The following is a 15,086-nucleotide window of genomic DNA, read 5'->3' on the forward strand; positions in this document are numbered from 1 at the left end:
CTTGTAGGGCTGCTAGGACTCTCACACATTGCTGATAGGAGTGTAATATGATACAGCTACCCGAGAAAATTATCTGACAATTTCTTACAAGGTGTCCATATGACCTAGCAATTCTATTTCTAGGTATTTAACCAAGAGAAATGAAAACATGTCCACACAAAGACTCGTACACAACTGTTCATAACAGTCTTTGGAAGGCAACCTCTCACATGGATCCCAGTGATCTCCACCTCCTAGAACTCAGGCCTTTATGAACACCCTCCCCTTGAGTGTGAGCTGAAGCTAGTGACTTATCTCTCACAAAGAGATTATGGCAAAAGTGAGGGGATGCCACTTCTGAGATTAGGCTCAAAAAGACTGGTTTTCATATTTTTGCTCTCCCTTACTCTTTTCCTCACTCACTCTGATGAAGCCCTTGGGCACATTATGAGCTTCTCTTTGAAGAGACCCATATGACAAGAAATTGAGGGAGGCCCCTGACCAACAGCCAGAGAGGAACTGAGGCTCTCAGTCCAATAGCCCTCAAGAAATGGAATCCTGCCAAACACTGTGAAGAGGAGGATGAGCAGCCTGGCCAACACCTTGCTTACAGATCTGTGGGAGACCTGGAGGCAGAAGCACCCAGCTGACCTAGACCCAAACTCCTGACCCATAAAAACTGTGATATAATAATATTTCCTTTTTAAATCACTAAGTTTTCTTTTTCACAATGGGTTTGCTGCCAGAACACAGATGTGAAAACCACTGCTCAACCTAAACCAAAATGGGAAAGGAAAAGACTCACATCAACATCGTCATCATTGGACACGTAGATTCGGGCAAGTCTACCAGTGCTGGTCATCTGATCTACCAATGTGGTGGGATTGACAACTATAGAAAATTTTGAGAAGGAGGCTGCTGAGATGGGAAAGGGGTCCTTCAAGTATGCCTGGGTCTTGGATAAACGGAAAGCTGAGCGTGAGCATGGTATCACCATTGATATCTCCCTGTGGAAATTTGAGACCAGCAAGTATTATGTGACCATCATTGAAGCCTCAGGACACAGAGACTTTATCAAAAACAGGATTCCAGGCACATCTCAGGCTGATTGTGCTGTCCTGATTGTTGCTGTTGGTGTTGGTGAACTTGAAGCCGGTTATCTCCAAGAATGGGCAGGCCCGTGAGCACGCCCTTCTAGCTTACACACTGGGTGTAAAACAACGAATTGTTGGTGTTAATAAAATGGCTTCCACTGAGCCACCCTACAGCCAGAAGAGATACGAGGAAATCGTTACAGAAGTCAGCACCTACATTAAGAAAATTGGCTACAACCCTGACAGAGTAGCATTTGTTCCAATTTCTGGTTGGAATGGAGACAACATGCTGGAGCCAAGTGCTAACATGCCTTGGTTCAAGGGATGGAAAGTCACCCGTAAAGATGGGAATGCCAGTGGAACCACACTGCTTGAAGCTCTGGGTTGCAATCTGCCACCAGCTCGTCCAACTGACAAGTCCTTACGTCTGCCTCTCTAGGACATCTACAAAATTGGTGGTATTGGTACTGTCCCTGTGGGCCAAGTGGAGACTTGTGTCCTTAAACCTGGCATGATGGTCACCTTTGCTCCAGTCAATGTTACAAGTGAAGTAAAGTCTGTTGAAATGCATCGTGAAGCTTTGAGTGAGGCTCTTCCTGGGGACAATGTGGGCTTCAATGTCAAGAACGTACTGTCAAAGATGTTCGTCGTGGCAATGTGGCTGGTGACAGCAAAAATGACCCACCAGTGGAAGCAGCTGGCTTCACGGCTCAGGTGATTATCCTGAACCATCCAGGCCAAATCAGTGCTGGATTGTCACACAGCTCACGTTGCTTGCAAGTTTGCTGAGCTGAAGGAGAAGATAGATTGTTGTTCTGGAAAAAACTGGAAGCTGGTCCCAAGTTCTTGAAATCTGGTGATGCTGCCATTGTTGATACGGTTCCTGGCAAGCCTATGAGTGTTGAGAGCTTCTCTGACTCTCCTCCTCTGGGCCGTTTTGCTGTTCATGACATGGGACAGACGGTTGCTGTGGGTGCCATCAAAGCAGTGGACAAGACGGCAGCTGGAGCTGGCATGGTCACCAAGTCTGCCCAGAAAGCTCAGAAGGCTTTGAATGAATAGTATCCCCAATACCTGCCACCCCAGTCTTAATCAGTGGTAGAAGCATGGCCTCAGAACTGTTTGTGTCAGTGGCCATTTAAGTTTAAGATTAAAAACTCATTCATGATAACAATGGGTCAAAAAGTCTTCAGAAGGAAAGGAAACTATTTTGTGGACCATTTCGGTTTTTTTGTGTGTGTAGCAGTTTTAAGTTACTAGTTTTTAAAATCAGTACTTTTTAATGGAAACAACTTGACCAAAAATCTGTCACAGAATTTTGAGACCCATTAAAACAAAAGTTTAATGAGGAAAAAAATTAAAAAAAAAAATAGATCACTAAGTTTTGTGGTGATTTGTTATGAGTACATAACATATTCATAGAAGTCAAAAGCTGAAAACCACAAGACAATGATAAACATTGTGGTGTATTCATTCAATGGAATGCCACTTGGCAATAAAAAGAAACAAACGTCTGACACATGCAACAACGTAGATGAATCTAAAACCATTAAACTCACCAAAACAAACAAATTGCAAACAAAAGAGGGCATATAGTATATCGCATTTATATGAAAGTCTAGAAAAGACAAAGCATATTTAAAGTGACAGAGAGGAGTGCCTGTGTGGCTCAGTCGTTAAGCGTCTGCCTTCGGCTCAGGTCATGGTCCCAGGGTCCTGGAATCAAGCCCTGCTTCGGGCTCCCTGCTCGGCGGGAAGCCTGCTTCTCCCTCCCCCACTCCCCTGCTTGTGTTCCCTCTCTCTCGCTGTGTCTCTCTCTGTCAAATAAATAAATAAAATCTTTTAAAAAAATTAAAAAATAAAAAAATAAAGTGACAGAGAGCAGATCAGTGGTTGCCCAGGGCCAGATGGTGGGGGTTGACTGCAGAGAAGCAAAAAGAAACTTCCGGGGTTATGGAAAAGTACTATATATGATTGCGCCAATATAGACAATATAGATGTAGACATTTGTGTAGACCTTTGTCATAATGTATGGATTAAATAGTTTAAAAAGATATATAAGCATATTTTGTCATATGCAAATTATGTTGCAATTAAGTTGATTTGCAAAGTTAAAAAAAAAAGCCAAAGTAAATACAAGGTGTAAAACTATGGCAGCAACTTTTTTTTTTTTAAAGATTTATTTATTTATTTGAGAGAGCGAGAATGAGAGAAAGTACATGAGAGGGGGGAGGGTCAGAGGGAGAAGCAGACTCCCCACCGAGCAGGGAACCCGATGCAGGACTCGATCCTGGGACTCCAGGATCATGACCTGAGCCGAAGGCAGTTGCTTAACCAACTGAGCCACCCAGGTGCCCTGGCAGCAACTTTTTTTTCAGCAGGCTCCACAGTCAGCATGGAGCCCGATGCAAAGCTTGAACTCATGACCCTGTGATCAAGACCTGAGCGAAGATCAAGAATCGGATGCTTAACTGACTGAGCCATCCAGCTGCTCCTATGGTAGCAAGTTTAAATATCTGTAGGAAATGAACCATTACCTAGCAAATATAAGTAACCAAAATTAGTAGAGAAGAAATGGAAAACTGGAATATACAGCAACCACATATAATAGATTGAAAAGATGATTAAAGAACTACCAAAAGCTACTTAGAAATTATTTAACTTATTGATCCTCAGTTTCTTAATCTGTAAAATGGAAATAAAGTAACACTTAGCTCACAGAATTTTTGTGAGAATTGAGCTAACGTGCTTAGTATAATACTTGGGGCCCAGGAGATGTTCAGTACTAGTTTCCCTGGTGTGCAGTGGTGTTTTAAGCCCTTTTGATGCCAGTTTTACTTCTCTTTCCAGATGAGCAACACAACATTACTTAATTCAGTCAACAAACATTGGGTTCCTTCTTTCAAGATTCTTCCCAAGGAGATTCTCAACTCCACAAGATGGAACAGAGTCTCTCTGTGTTTTTCTTTCCTGAACCTAATTGTGGAGAGAGAGGAGAAAAGATGACTAAAAGCAGGAAGAAGGAGGCTAAGCCCTCAGAAAGGAAAAAACTGCCTGGGGAGGAAGAAGACATCTTAAGAATATCATAAGCATATCAACACACAACCTTCTGCAAGCCCTAAATTAGGATGACAGCCAGTTCTGTGCTGAAGAATGCTGAGGTTTCGAAAGCTTGTCCGAAGTATTGCCAAGCTAGTTATCAGCACCTAAAGCTAAGGGGAAGATTGATGGAACCAGAGCTTTTCACCTGGATGCCTTCGCCTCCCTCCCTGCCTCAGGGAAGGCTCTGGGCCCAGGGAGGAGACTGCGCCGCCTGGGAGGTTTAGGAGTGGTATTCAGGGAGTGGAGCCTCCTGCCTGGTTGGAGGTCTGAAAGAATGCGGCAGATCATTTTTCCGCTGGCCTCCTCCCCTCTCCATACTTCATGAGTGTTTCTCTTGGCCTCCTCCAAGATCTGGGAATGTTCTAGCTTTCAGACAGAGCTTCCTGTAGCTCTGACCCAGGTGATACTTAATGCCAGAGAGCGTTTCTGTGGATAGCAAGGAGGGGCCGGTGCCTGGCTGTTATCCCGGGGAGCAGGGGTGAACTCCAATACAGCCATTATCATATCCCCTCCACCTTCAGATACACCGTTCCCCACACTCACAGGAAGAAGAGTAGGTCAGGCTCAGGCTCCAAGGGACAGTTGCCAAGAATCTGCCACTGCATCAGAGGAACTTTTCAGTAACTTCCAATGAATTCCCTCTGGATGAAAGTGCACATTTTAGGCAAGGTAACTGGCACTGAAATCAAATGGATCCATCAGGCTCTGCCACTCAGCAATTTTGTGGCCTCAGTTTTTTCATCTCTAAAATGGGGAAATGAGGGGCACCTGGGTGGCTCAGTCAGTTAAGCCTCTGCCTTTGGCTCAGGTTGTGATCTCAGGGTCCTAGGATCGAGCCCCACGTTGGGCTTCCTACTCAACGAGGAGTCTGCTTCTCCCTCTCTCTCTCCCTTTGTGCTCTCTCTCTCAAATAAATAAGTAAAATCTTTTTAAAAAATAATAAAAATAAAATGAGGAAGATTATATCGCCTCCTTTGAATGGTTGCTTTGAGAATGACATGGGATAGTTCATGTTGAGTGCATGATACTGTCCCTGGCTCATCACAGAGACTCAGTAAATATGAATATTGCCTTGACCACTGTCATTTCACACATATCCCATAGGAGTGTGTGCAAGACAACTCACCCCATTCTGCTAACTTTCCCCATTACCCCTTACTAAAAGCTGCAGTGAAATTTAGAGGGATCTGGGAGAGTCTACAAAAGACATTTCAACTCAAATTCGGCCTAACAAGCATTTGTAGAGCACCAGCTATACTCCCTGTAGGGACTGGGAGTTAAAGGTGATTTCTGGGGTGCTCAGTCGTTAAGCGTCTGCCTTCGGCTCAGGTCATGATCCCAGGGTCCTGGGATCGAGCCCCTGCATCCGGCTTCCTGCTCCGCGGGAAGCCTGCTTCTCCCTCTCCCACTCCCCCTGCTTATGTTCCCTCTCTCGCTGTGTCTCTCTCTGTCAAATAAATAAATAAAATCTTTAAAAAAAAAAAAAGGTGATTTCTGGTTACCTATTACCAAAACACAGTGTCTTAAAATAATGTATTATTGATTGTCATGGTTTCGTGGGTTGGGTCAACCTAGTTGGCTTGTTTTTATGTAATAATAGTAAGTGAATAACTGAGTCCTCTCCTGTCCGGGCTGGGTGGCCAACATGGCTTCTTCACACCCTCATCTGGTATCTCAGTGGCTCTCCCCATGGCACCTTTCTCTCATAGAGCAGTCTAGCTAGACTTCTTACAGGGTGGCTCAAGGTCCCAAGAAAAAGAAAGCAGAAGCTGTCAGAGGTCTTACAACCTGAGCCTAGAAATGGTCCAGAGTCTCTTCTGCCACTTTCTGATGATGAAGCAACCACACAGCAGCCCAGATTTAAGGAAGAAGAGGAACAGACTCGACCTTTCAATGGGGAAGTAGCACATATATACACAAAGGGAAGGAATTAGTTGATGCTGAACATCTTTGGAGATAAGCTGCCAATGAACACAATACATGAGTTCCATGTGGATAAAAACACAAGATATTTACTTGTATGATTTTATTCTTTTCAGCTGATAGTTTTTCATCCGAGTGTGTGACAGGAATCATTCACCACATGCCTCAGGCTTCTGAGTTCCTACCACTGAAATTGGCTCCTCAGTGAAGGGCAAATTCAGTGAATGCATAAGATCGTGACATTTTTTTGTTAGCTAAGATGGTTTTGTCACTGTAGGACTCTTTGTACCCACAAATTTCATCCCCCAGGTGAACATGTCACTTTGCACTCATTGACTTGTCTTCTGAGTAAAAACCAAGGCTTTTGATCAGTCAGACCAACAGCCTGCTCCTGGTCTCATTTCTTGGCATTGCCTTATAACCTTCCATTTTCCCAGTAATCCCAGCTTCCAAAGAGGTCACTTACACAGGTAATTCTGCCAACTAGAATAAGTCATAGGCTTTAATAACTCCTTGTACTTCTTCAAAGCACTTACCTTAATTTTATCTTTATATTTGAAAGATCGTTAGACTCATTTCTCTCTTCCTCATTAGACCCTAAACTCTATAGAGTCAGGTTCCATTTATCTCCAGCATGTAGGTCTGTGCCCCGTACATACCAGGTGCTCAACAATATCCTTTGAGTGAATGAATCGTTCCTCTTTCCAGAACTATTTAGAGGTAAAAGAAGGCAACCCCATTTATATGGAGAGAAATTTTAATAATTTATTTTCAAAAACATAGTGTTTGATTTGTAACTGGTAGACCTTGGAGATCTGGATATCCAACTTAGAAAAGTGAAATGATTGGAGCCTGTGACTCAAGCAGGTACAATGTAACCTTTCAGAACTCCTTCCACAGCAGTAGATATGACCTGAAGCATGCAAGGCTCAACTAAAGGGACATTTCTAGGTTTGAATTCTCACTTACCATTCCAGACCTTCTTGCTGTGTTGTTCTCACATCTCACATTCCTTCCCAGCTGCCTCATCCCTGGCTACCCAACCCTGTCTGATGGATGTTAACAGTTGTAGTCGTCCGTTTGGTTTAAAATCTCCCTGAAAATCCAAACGCCTTTGGACAACATCTTTCAAAAGTCTGTCCTTGCCTCACCTCCACACCTACATATAACTCTGGAATCCTCTACTAAATTCCAATACCCTGATTCTCAACATATTCAGACACAGCCTCATTTAGCCTTGGGGCTCCCCAAACTGGAAACACAGATGAGCAAGTGGACTCCAGGAATCTTTTTATTCTTATTTTTTATTATGGAAAATTTTAAAGGTAAAGAAAACACCATACTGAACTGTTACACTCATCCCCCAGCTTTGATTATTATCAACTCATGACCAGTCTTTCTATCCACATCTCCACCCATTTCCCCTCTCTCCTGGTTGGATTTCAGGGTCTATCTCTAAAAGATAAGTGCTTAAAAAAAAAAAAAAAAAAAAAAACCCAACACACAACTAAAATACATTATCACACCTGAAAATACTCTGGGCACTCTTTTTTTTTTTTTTAAAGATTTTATTTATTTATTCATGAGAGAGAGAGAGGCAGAGCGAGAAGCAGGCTCCCAAGGAGCAGGGAGCCCGATGCGGGACTCGATCCCAGGACCCTGAGATCATGACCTGAGCCGAAGGCAGATGCTTAACCATCTGAGCCACCCAGGCGCCCTACTCTGGGCACTCTTAATTGTCAGTAATTACTGATTTTCAGTCTGAAAGATACTGACACAAGAAAGCACCATAAAGTTAGCCCTTCTTTACTACTGCCCTCCCCAAATACTCCACAAATGAACATTCACATGCACTCTCTAAAGAGCAAAAAGATACGTATTTCTTTTTTTTTTTTTAAGATTTTATTTATTTGTCAGAGAGAGAGCATGCGCTCACACAAGCGGGGGAGTGGCAGACAGAGGGAGAGGGAAAAGCAGGCTCCCCACAGAGCCCGAAGCAGGACTCAATCCCAGGACCCTAGGATCATGACCTGAGCCGAAGGCAGACGCTTAACTGACTGAGCCACCCAGACGTCCCAAAAGATAAGCATTTCTGAGGACATTGTTTATTGTCTCATGTAAGAAATGGCACTAACAGATAATTGGCTCTGCTTTTATCAGTGTTCTTCAGACAAAGACACTGGGAATACCTTGAACAAGTTGGGTTTTTTTTTACAGGTTGCTCTGAGGGGAACACACACACGGAGGAACCTGGAGCATCTCTTTCAGAAAGAAGCTAGTTAAGAATTTGAGCTTCAGTTGGGTAATTTGGGGGAGGGTCTAAGGAAGCAGGGGCTTCCTCTGGATAGTCAGAAAATGGAGACAGTTCTATGGTTGGACATCCCAACAGGTCTTCTCTGGAAGGAGGACAGACTAGAGAGTCACCCAGTCAGGGAGCAAGGGGGATGCTTAGTGTTTTTTTGTTACACAGTGACCTTATTTTTGTCTCAGTCATGGTCTGAGATTGACCTCATTTGATATAGATATCTGTAAGATTGTTTCTGTCCAATAGGAGAACAAAATGATGCCATGAGCATCAGACCACCTTGTAATAGTATTGACATCTAGCTGTGAAAGTCAAATCCATTCCAGATGTCGTGGGCAACTTTTTTCCTTATTATCCTGCCACTTTCTAGGGTATATGAATTTGTTGACTACTACTAACTTTAGTCCTGGTTCTACTTGAGTTTCTGAACCCACTTGTCCTTTTAGGTCATCTTGATCACTCATTACTTATTAGTGTGTCTGTGTGTTTTATTATGTTATATTCAAGTGTTGATAAACTTTCTTAAATCTTCCTCTAGAGAAGAAAAATGAATTCATGCATTCCCATTGAGAGTCAAGGGAACATAATTGTTTAAAAATAACTTCCAAACATTTTATGATTGTAAAATGATGATATATGAGACAGGAAAGATTAGAGAATACAGTGTAGCGTGACCTGTGTGAAAAACTAACATGGGATTCAAAGGCTTCTGTTCAAGTGTTGCATGTGTGGCTCTTGATTTAGTCACTATGTCACCAGACCTCCCTTATGTCATCTACAATATAACTGTTTGGGCTAGATGACTTTGCACTTGCATCAGTCTCCGATTCTACAGCATGAATTAGTCTTAGCTATGTTATTTGTTTATACAGCTCCTTCCTTCCTTCTAACTCTCTATCCTGGAAAACTTCAAACATGGATAAAAGTAGAAAGAATAGGAAGGCAAACCCCAAGTAGCCATCACCAATTTCCCAGCCACCAAATTCCCAGCCCTGGCCAATGCTATGGTTCTACACCCAGCCATGCCAGTGGCTATTTTGAAGCAAATCCCTAGACATCATCTCATTTCATTTGCTTTTCTTTCCTGGAAAGAAAAAAAATTTAAAGAAAAAGAACAGTTTTAAAATGTGGAGCCCCACAACATCACCTTTGCTCATACATAGAAATTTAAGGAGAAAGAGTCTTCGTTTAATAGTATGACTGCAGATGAACAGCAGTTTTATCAGAAGTAGTCTTAAGATATATGATGGTCAGTTGCATAGTAAAACCAAAAGAAAGTAAAGACATAATATTTTTCCGAGTATTCTTTGCATTTAAAAATAGCTTTCTGCAGCCATTTATCAGCTCTAATTGAAACAATCAGAGAAATGGGCCTGGGGATCAGAGAGAACTTGCGAGCCCCGGGGGGAAGGACGTTCGGTCCCAGCTGCAGTCAGCCACTGTCTGTTTTTCTGCTTGGTCCTCAGCTTCGGGTAAGCTGAATACCTGGGTCGGCAGTTGCATTTGTGGCTTCCCCAGTGTTGCAGGTATTCAATGAATGTGACAGTGCAGATTCCACATGGATTCATACTGCAGGTAAGGTTGCCGGATAGCAAATAAAAATACAGGATGCCCAGTTAAATTCAAATTTTGCATAAACAACAAGTAATTTTTTAGTATGAGTATCTCCCAGAAACTGCCTGACATACTAAAAAATAAAAATAAAAAAGTAATTCAGGGGCGCCTGGGTGGCTCAGTTAGTTAAGTGTCTGACTTTGTCTTGGGTCATGATCTCTGGGTCCTGGGATTGAGAGGTGCCTCAGGCTCCCCACTCAGTGGGGGTCTGCTTGTCCCTCTCCCGCTGCCGCTCCCCTTGCTTGTGCTCGCATGCATATGCACGCGCTCTCTCTAATAAATAAATAAAACCTTAAAAAAATAAAATAAAAAATAGGGGCACCTGGGTGGCTCAGTTGGTTAAGTGTCTGCCTTCGGCTCAGGTCATGATCCCAGGGTCCTGGGATTGAGTCCTACGTGGGGCTCCCTGCTCAGCAGGGAGTCTGCTTCTCTCTCTTCCTCTGCCCCTCCCCCTGCTCATGCTCTCTTGCTCTCTCTCTCTCTGTCAAATAAATAAATAAAATCTTTAAAAATAAATAAATAAGAAAAGAAAAACTTAGTGGTTTAAAGCAATATTATATATTCTATCTCCTACTTTCTATAGGTCAGGAATTCAGGCAGAGCATAGGGGGATAGCTTCTGGTGTTTCTGCTTCATGATGTCTGGGGCCTCAGCTGGAAGACAGGCCCAGAATCATCAAAAGCTTATTCAAACATGTGTCTGGCAGTACATGCTGGTTGTGAGCACGGCACATAGCTGTTAGCCAGAGTGTTCACAGGGAGGCTTCCTTACAACACAGTAGATGGGATCCCAGGGCAAGAGTCCCTAGAGAGACAACCAGGCACAGGTCATTGCCTTTTATGACTTGGCCTCAGTGTCACCTCCACCCAGTTTCAAGGGGAAGAAACATAGATCTCATTTATCTTTCTCAGGTTATGAGAAGAGTATGGGGGATGGAATACATATTGGTATAGTCATCTTTAGAAAAAACTATCTGCCACAGCATGTCCTTTCATTTAGATATCTTATACCTGAATATTCACTTCTAAATATAGGTAAACCTTCCAGCTGTAACTTAGAATGGAGAGTCTCCTCATGTGCTCGTTTCATTCACGTTCTGTTGGACAGCTAAGACGTAAGTGTATATATTTATGATTGTAAGGGTAAAATGTCAAAATACTCATGATTGTGAAAGTTGTTTATTTTATATACAAAAGCAATTACTAATAACTACTAAACAGCGATGCCGGGGTGGCTCAGTCCATTAAGTGTCTGCCTTCCGCTCAGGTCATGATCCCAGGGTTCTGGGATCGAGATCCGCATCAGGCTCCTTGCTCAGCACGGAGCCTGCTTCTCCCTCTGCTCCCCCTGCTTGTGCTCTCTCTCTTCTCTGACAAATAAATAAATAAAATCTTTAAAAATTAAAAAAAAAAGAACTACTAAACAGATCAATAGGGAAATCAACTGACAGTTTATGCAATAATGCTAACCTTGGTGGAACAGATTGGTGGGTTAACTTTCATGACATTAAATAAAATAACTTTTCAGAATTGCATTTCACTCGTAGTTATTTAAATTCCATTTAAGCTATACACCTTTCAAGGAAAAGTCCCATTTGGAAAGTCTTTACATATTAGGGGGATGTATTAAAAGCCTAAGAATAACTTTAACCACTTCAAAATGTGATGGGCAGGAGAAACTCCAAAGTCATACAATGACATCTATGATAAATCACCTTCGATCCAGACAGGGTAATGCTATGATTCCATATTTTGTAAATATATATATAATGAAATATTACTCAGCCTTAAAAAAGAAAAAGATCTTGTCATTTACAACAATGTGGATGAACCCGGAGGACATTGTGCTTACGAAATAAGTCAGGCACAGAAAGAAAAAGCTGCATGAGCTCACTTATACATAGGATCTACATACTGAATACATAGAAGCAGTGGGTAGGATTGTGGTTACCAGGGGCTGGGCAAGTGTAGAAAATAGAGAGATTTTGCAGTTGGGTAGGAAGAATAGAGACCTAATGGACAATATAATGACTATAGTTAATAATACTGTACTGAGGGGCGCCTGGGTGGCTCAGTGGTTAAGCGTCTGCCTTCGGCTCAGGTCATGATCCCAGGGTCCTGGGATCGAGTCCCGCATCGGGCTCCCTGCTCCGCGGGAAGCCTGCTTCTCCCTCTCCCACTCCCCCTGCTTGTGTTCCCTCTCTCGCTGTGTCTCTCTCTGTCAAACAAATAAAATCTTTAAAAATAATAATAATAATAATACTGTACTGAATACTGGAAATTTTGCAAAGAGAGTATATTTCAGTGCTCTCATGACCAAAAAAAACCCAAAAAGGTAACTATGTGAGGAGAAGATATGTTCATTAGCTTCACTATAGTAATCATTTCACTATGTTGTATATAAAATCATCCTTTGCACCCCTTATAGATATACAATTTTTATTTTGAAAAAAGAAATGGCATGAAGAAAAAAAGTAAGTATTAGATAAAAGTGAAGTGTTACCGAATATCTTGCTTCTCCACTAGCTTCAGTTAAAATGAGCAGCTATTTAGTGCCAAAAAACGTGCAGCATACTGGCTGTGGCAGCAGAAATCCAGGAGCCAACAGTGTTGAGTACTTACTGATCTAGCCAGACTTCTACCTTCATTCTACGAAAAGTTCAAATAATGCAATTGTGATGATCATTAAGTTTGTTGGTCAAGTTTCACATTCATTCTTCTATCCCTCATGTTTATTTTATAAAGCTGACCTTTGGCTTTGGCCGCAATTTTGGATGAATATTGATTTTAATATTTGGTTGTTCAACAATTGGCCCAAGTAAGTATGGTGTCCACACCTACCAGGGGCCATGTAGCTCGTGTAATCGACAGAACTGCAAGTTCTAATCCAAGGTTTCTATACAAGCTCTGTTTCCCTGCAAAGTGTTTTTGAAAAAGCACAGGTGAAGAAATTAACTTTCTGATGAGAAAGATCATAGAAACGAATGGAGAATAAATAAGGATAAGATATGGGTTGAAGAGGGAGTGTTGGCATAAAAATACCATAAGCCTAAAAGGAAGATGGATGGAGAAACTGGGGCCTCCATTTCCACAAAGTGGGAGGAGAGATGACAGGATGCAAAGGAGTGGGGTATAGGGGGAGAGGACAGTGCTCAAAGAATGTGGAAAAGAGTTGGAATAACAGCCATGGAATGCGATAGGGAATGCATGAGTAAGGCAGGAAGACAGACCGCTGAGTATAGGAGGGCCCTCCTAGTGGTCCTCAGCATGAATTTTAAGGGGCTCAGATTTTGAGAACTACTGCCTTAAAGCATGCAGAAAACAGCACAAGCCAGAATGATGAGAGCTCTCTTCCAACCCCAGAACCTGCTGAAAGCCCCAATTGGGGGTCTCGAGAACAGAAGTTTACTAGAGCAAATAGCAAATGTCTGAAATACCCCACAAAGGCCAAAGCCAGTGCGAAGTCAAAGGGAGGACACCTATTTGGCCCCAAATAAATATACTAATAAATGTGTACAGCTTCAGTGTATGATCCTAAGACCCCTATGGATGTCCTACGATAGGACCACCAGCATCACCTGGAAGCTTGTTAGAAAAGCAGCATCTCAAGTCACACCCCAGACCTTCTAAATCCGAATCTGCATTTTAACAAGACAGCAGATAATTCACATACACATTAAAGTTAGAGAAGCCCTGGTCTATAACTCTGCTAAAAGCTTCGATATACACATGGGTAATCGCAGTAATACTAATCTCAATTTAAAAAAAATACTGAGCCTCTGCAATATGCCTCATGCCATAGTGGGTACTCTGAAGACCACCAAGGACCTCTAGGATGTCTTCTGTACCTTCTAGGTTTAACCACTATAGTTAGGTGGGAAGGTTTTTTATTTTTTATTTTTTATTAAAAAATTCTTTTTGCAACTGTAGTTCAGTCTTCAAAGTCTATGAAAAGAAAACAGTGCATTTTAGCTTCGACTTTCTGTGGTTTGGAGCTGGTCATTCGATTTCAAGTGAGTGAGGTTTATGCTTGAACTCAGGCTTCTGGACTACACCACTGACGGAAAGGGCGGCTGGAATCAGCACAGAGTAAGCATGTATCACACCAGCTGCCTACACCTTTAAGAGATCCGCCCAAATATCGACTGTTTTTAGTTAGCGTGCTTGTGCCTGATACGTAAGAGCTCAATAAACAGGCTAAGAAAGAAATAATAAGTGTGTGAAAGTTAAAACTGACCTGCATGAAAGCTTACTGATATGATCAGCCTTTAAGTTCTGTCTTTTAAAACTTATTTTTAGTGATTAAAAATTTCTGGAAAAGGTGATGATGGTTGCACAATAATGAGAATGTACTTACACCACTGACCTGTGTACTTAAAAATGGCTAAAATGGTGTATTTTAAGTTACATATATTTTACCACAATAAAAAATATTTAAGAAACAAACAAACAGGGGCGCCTGGGTGGCTCAGTCATTGAGCGTCTGCCTTCGGCTCAGGTCATGATCCCGGGGTCCTGGGATCGAGACCCGCGTCGGGCTCCCTGCTCAGCGGGAAGCCTGCTTCTCCCCCTTCCACTCTCCCTGCTTGTGTTCCCTCTCTCGCTGTGTCTCTCTCTGTCAAATGAATGAATAAAATCTTAAAAAACAAACAAACAAACAGAAAGCTTAGTTTTAATGTTTTCACTGCCTCAGAATCTGATCTTACCCACAATTTTTGCTCTCTTTGCTCATCATTTTACAGCTTGGCATCAGTCCTTAAAGTCAGTGCGAGCATCTTTGGGCAGTGGGACAACGTGAGTGTTCCCATTTCCCCCAGCACTGTCTTTTCCTTTCATTAAGATGAGCAGTGTGTAGGCTTGGGTTCAAAGCTGACTTGATGCTTTCTAGCTGTATGGGCTTCAGCAAGCTCCGGACACCTCCGAGCCTCAGTTTTCTCCCCTACATAGAAGAAGCAGTTACTCTACTATACACCTCAGAGGGACCTAGTTGAGATAAAATGAGTTAATGATGAAAGCATTGAAGTCCTATCTAGCATGTAACAAGTGTACAAGAAATCTTAACTACATAAT

The 15,086-nt window shown here is 42.3% G+C and overlaps 1 pseudogene; it reads left to right on the forward strand.

Moving 5' to 3' along the window:
* The first annotated feature begins 737 nt into the window (after window positions 1-737).
* On the forward strand, window positions 738-2,135 carry LOC117999432 (annotated as a pseudogene).
* The last annotated feature ends 12,951 nt before the right edge of the window (window positions 2,136-15,086 follow it).

This window comes from Mirounga leonina, unplaced genomic scaffold (assembly GCF_011800145.1).
Source record: "Mirounga leonina isolate KUSES-001 unplaced genomic scaffold, KU_Mleo_1.0 Mir_115, whole genome shotgun sequence".
Classification (NCBI taxonomy): Eukaryota; Metazoa; Chordata; class Mammalia; order Carnivora; family Phocidae; genus Mirounga; species Mirounga leonina.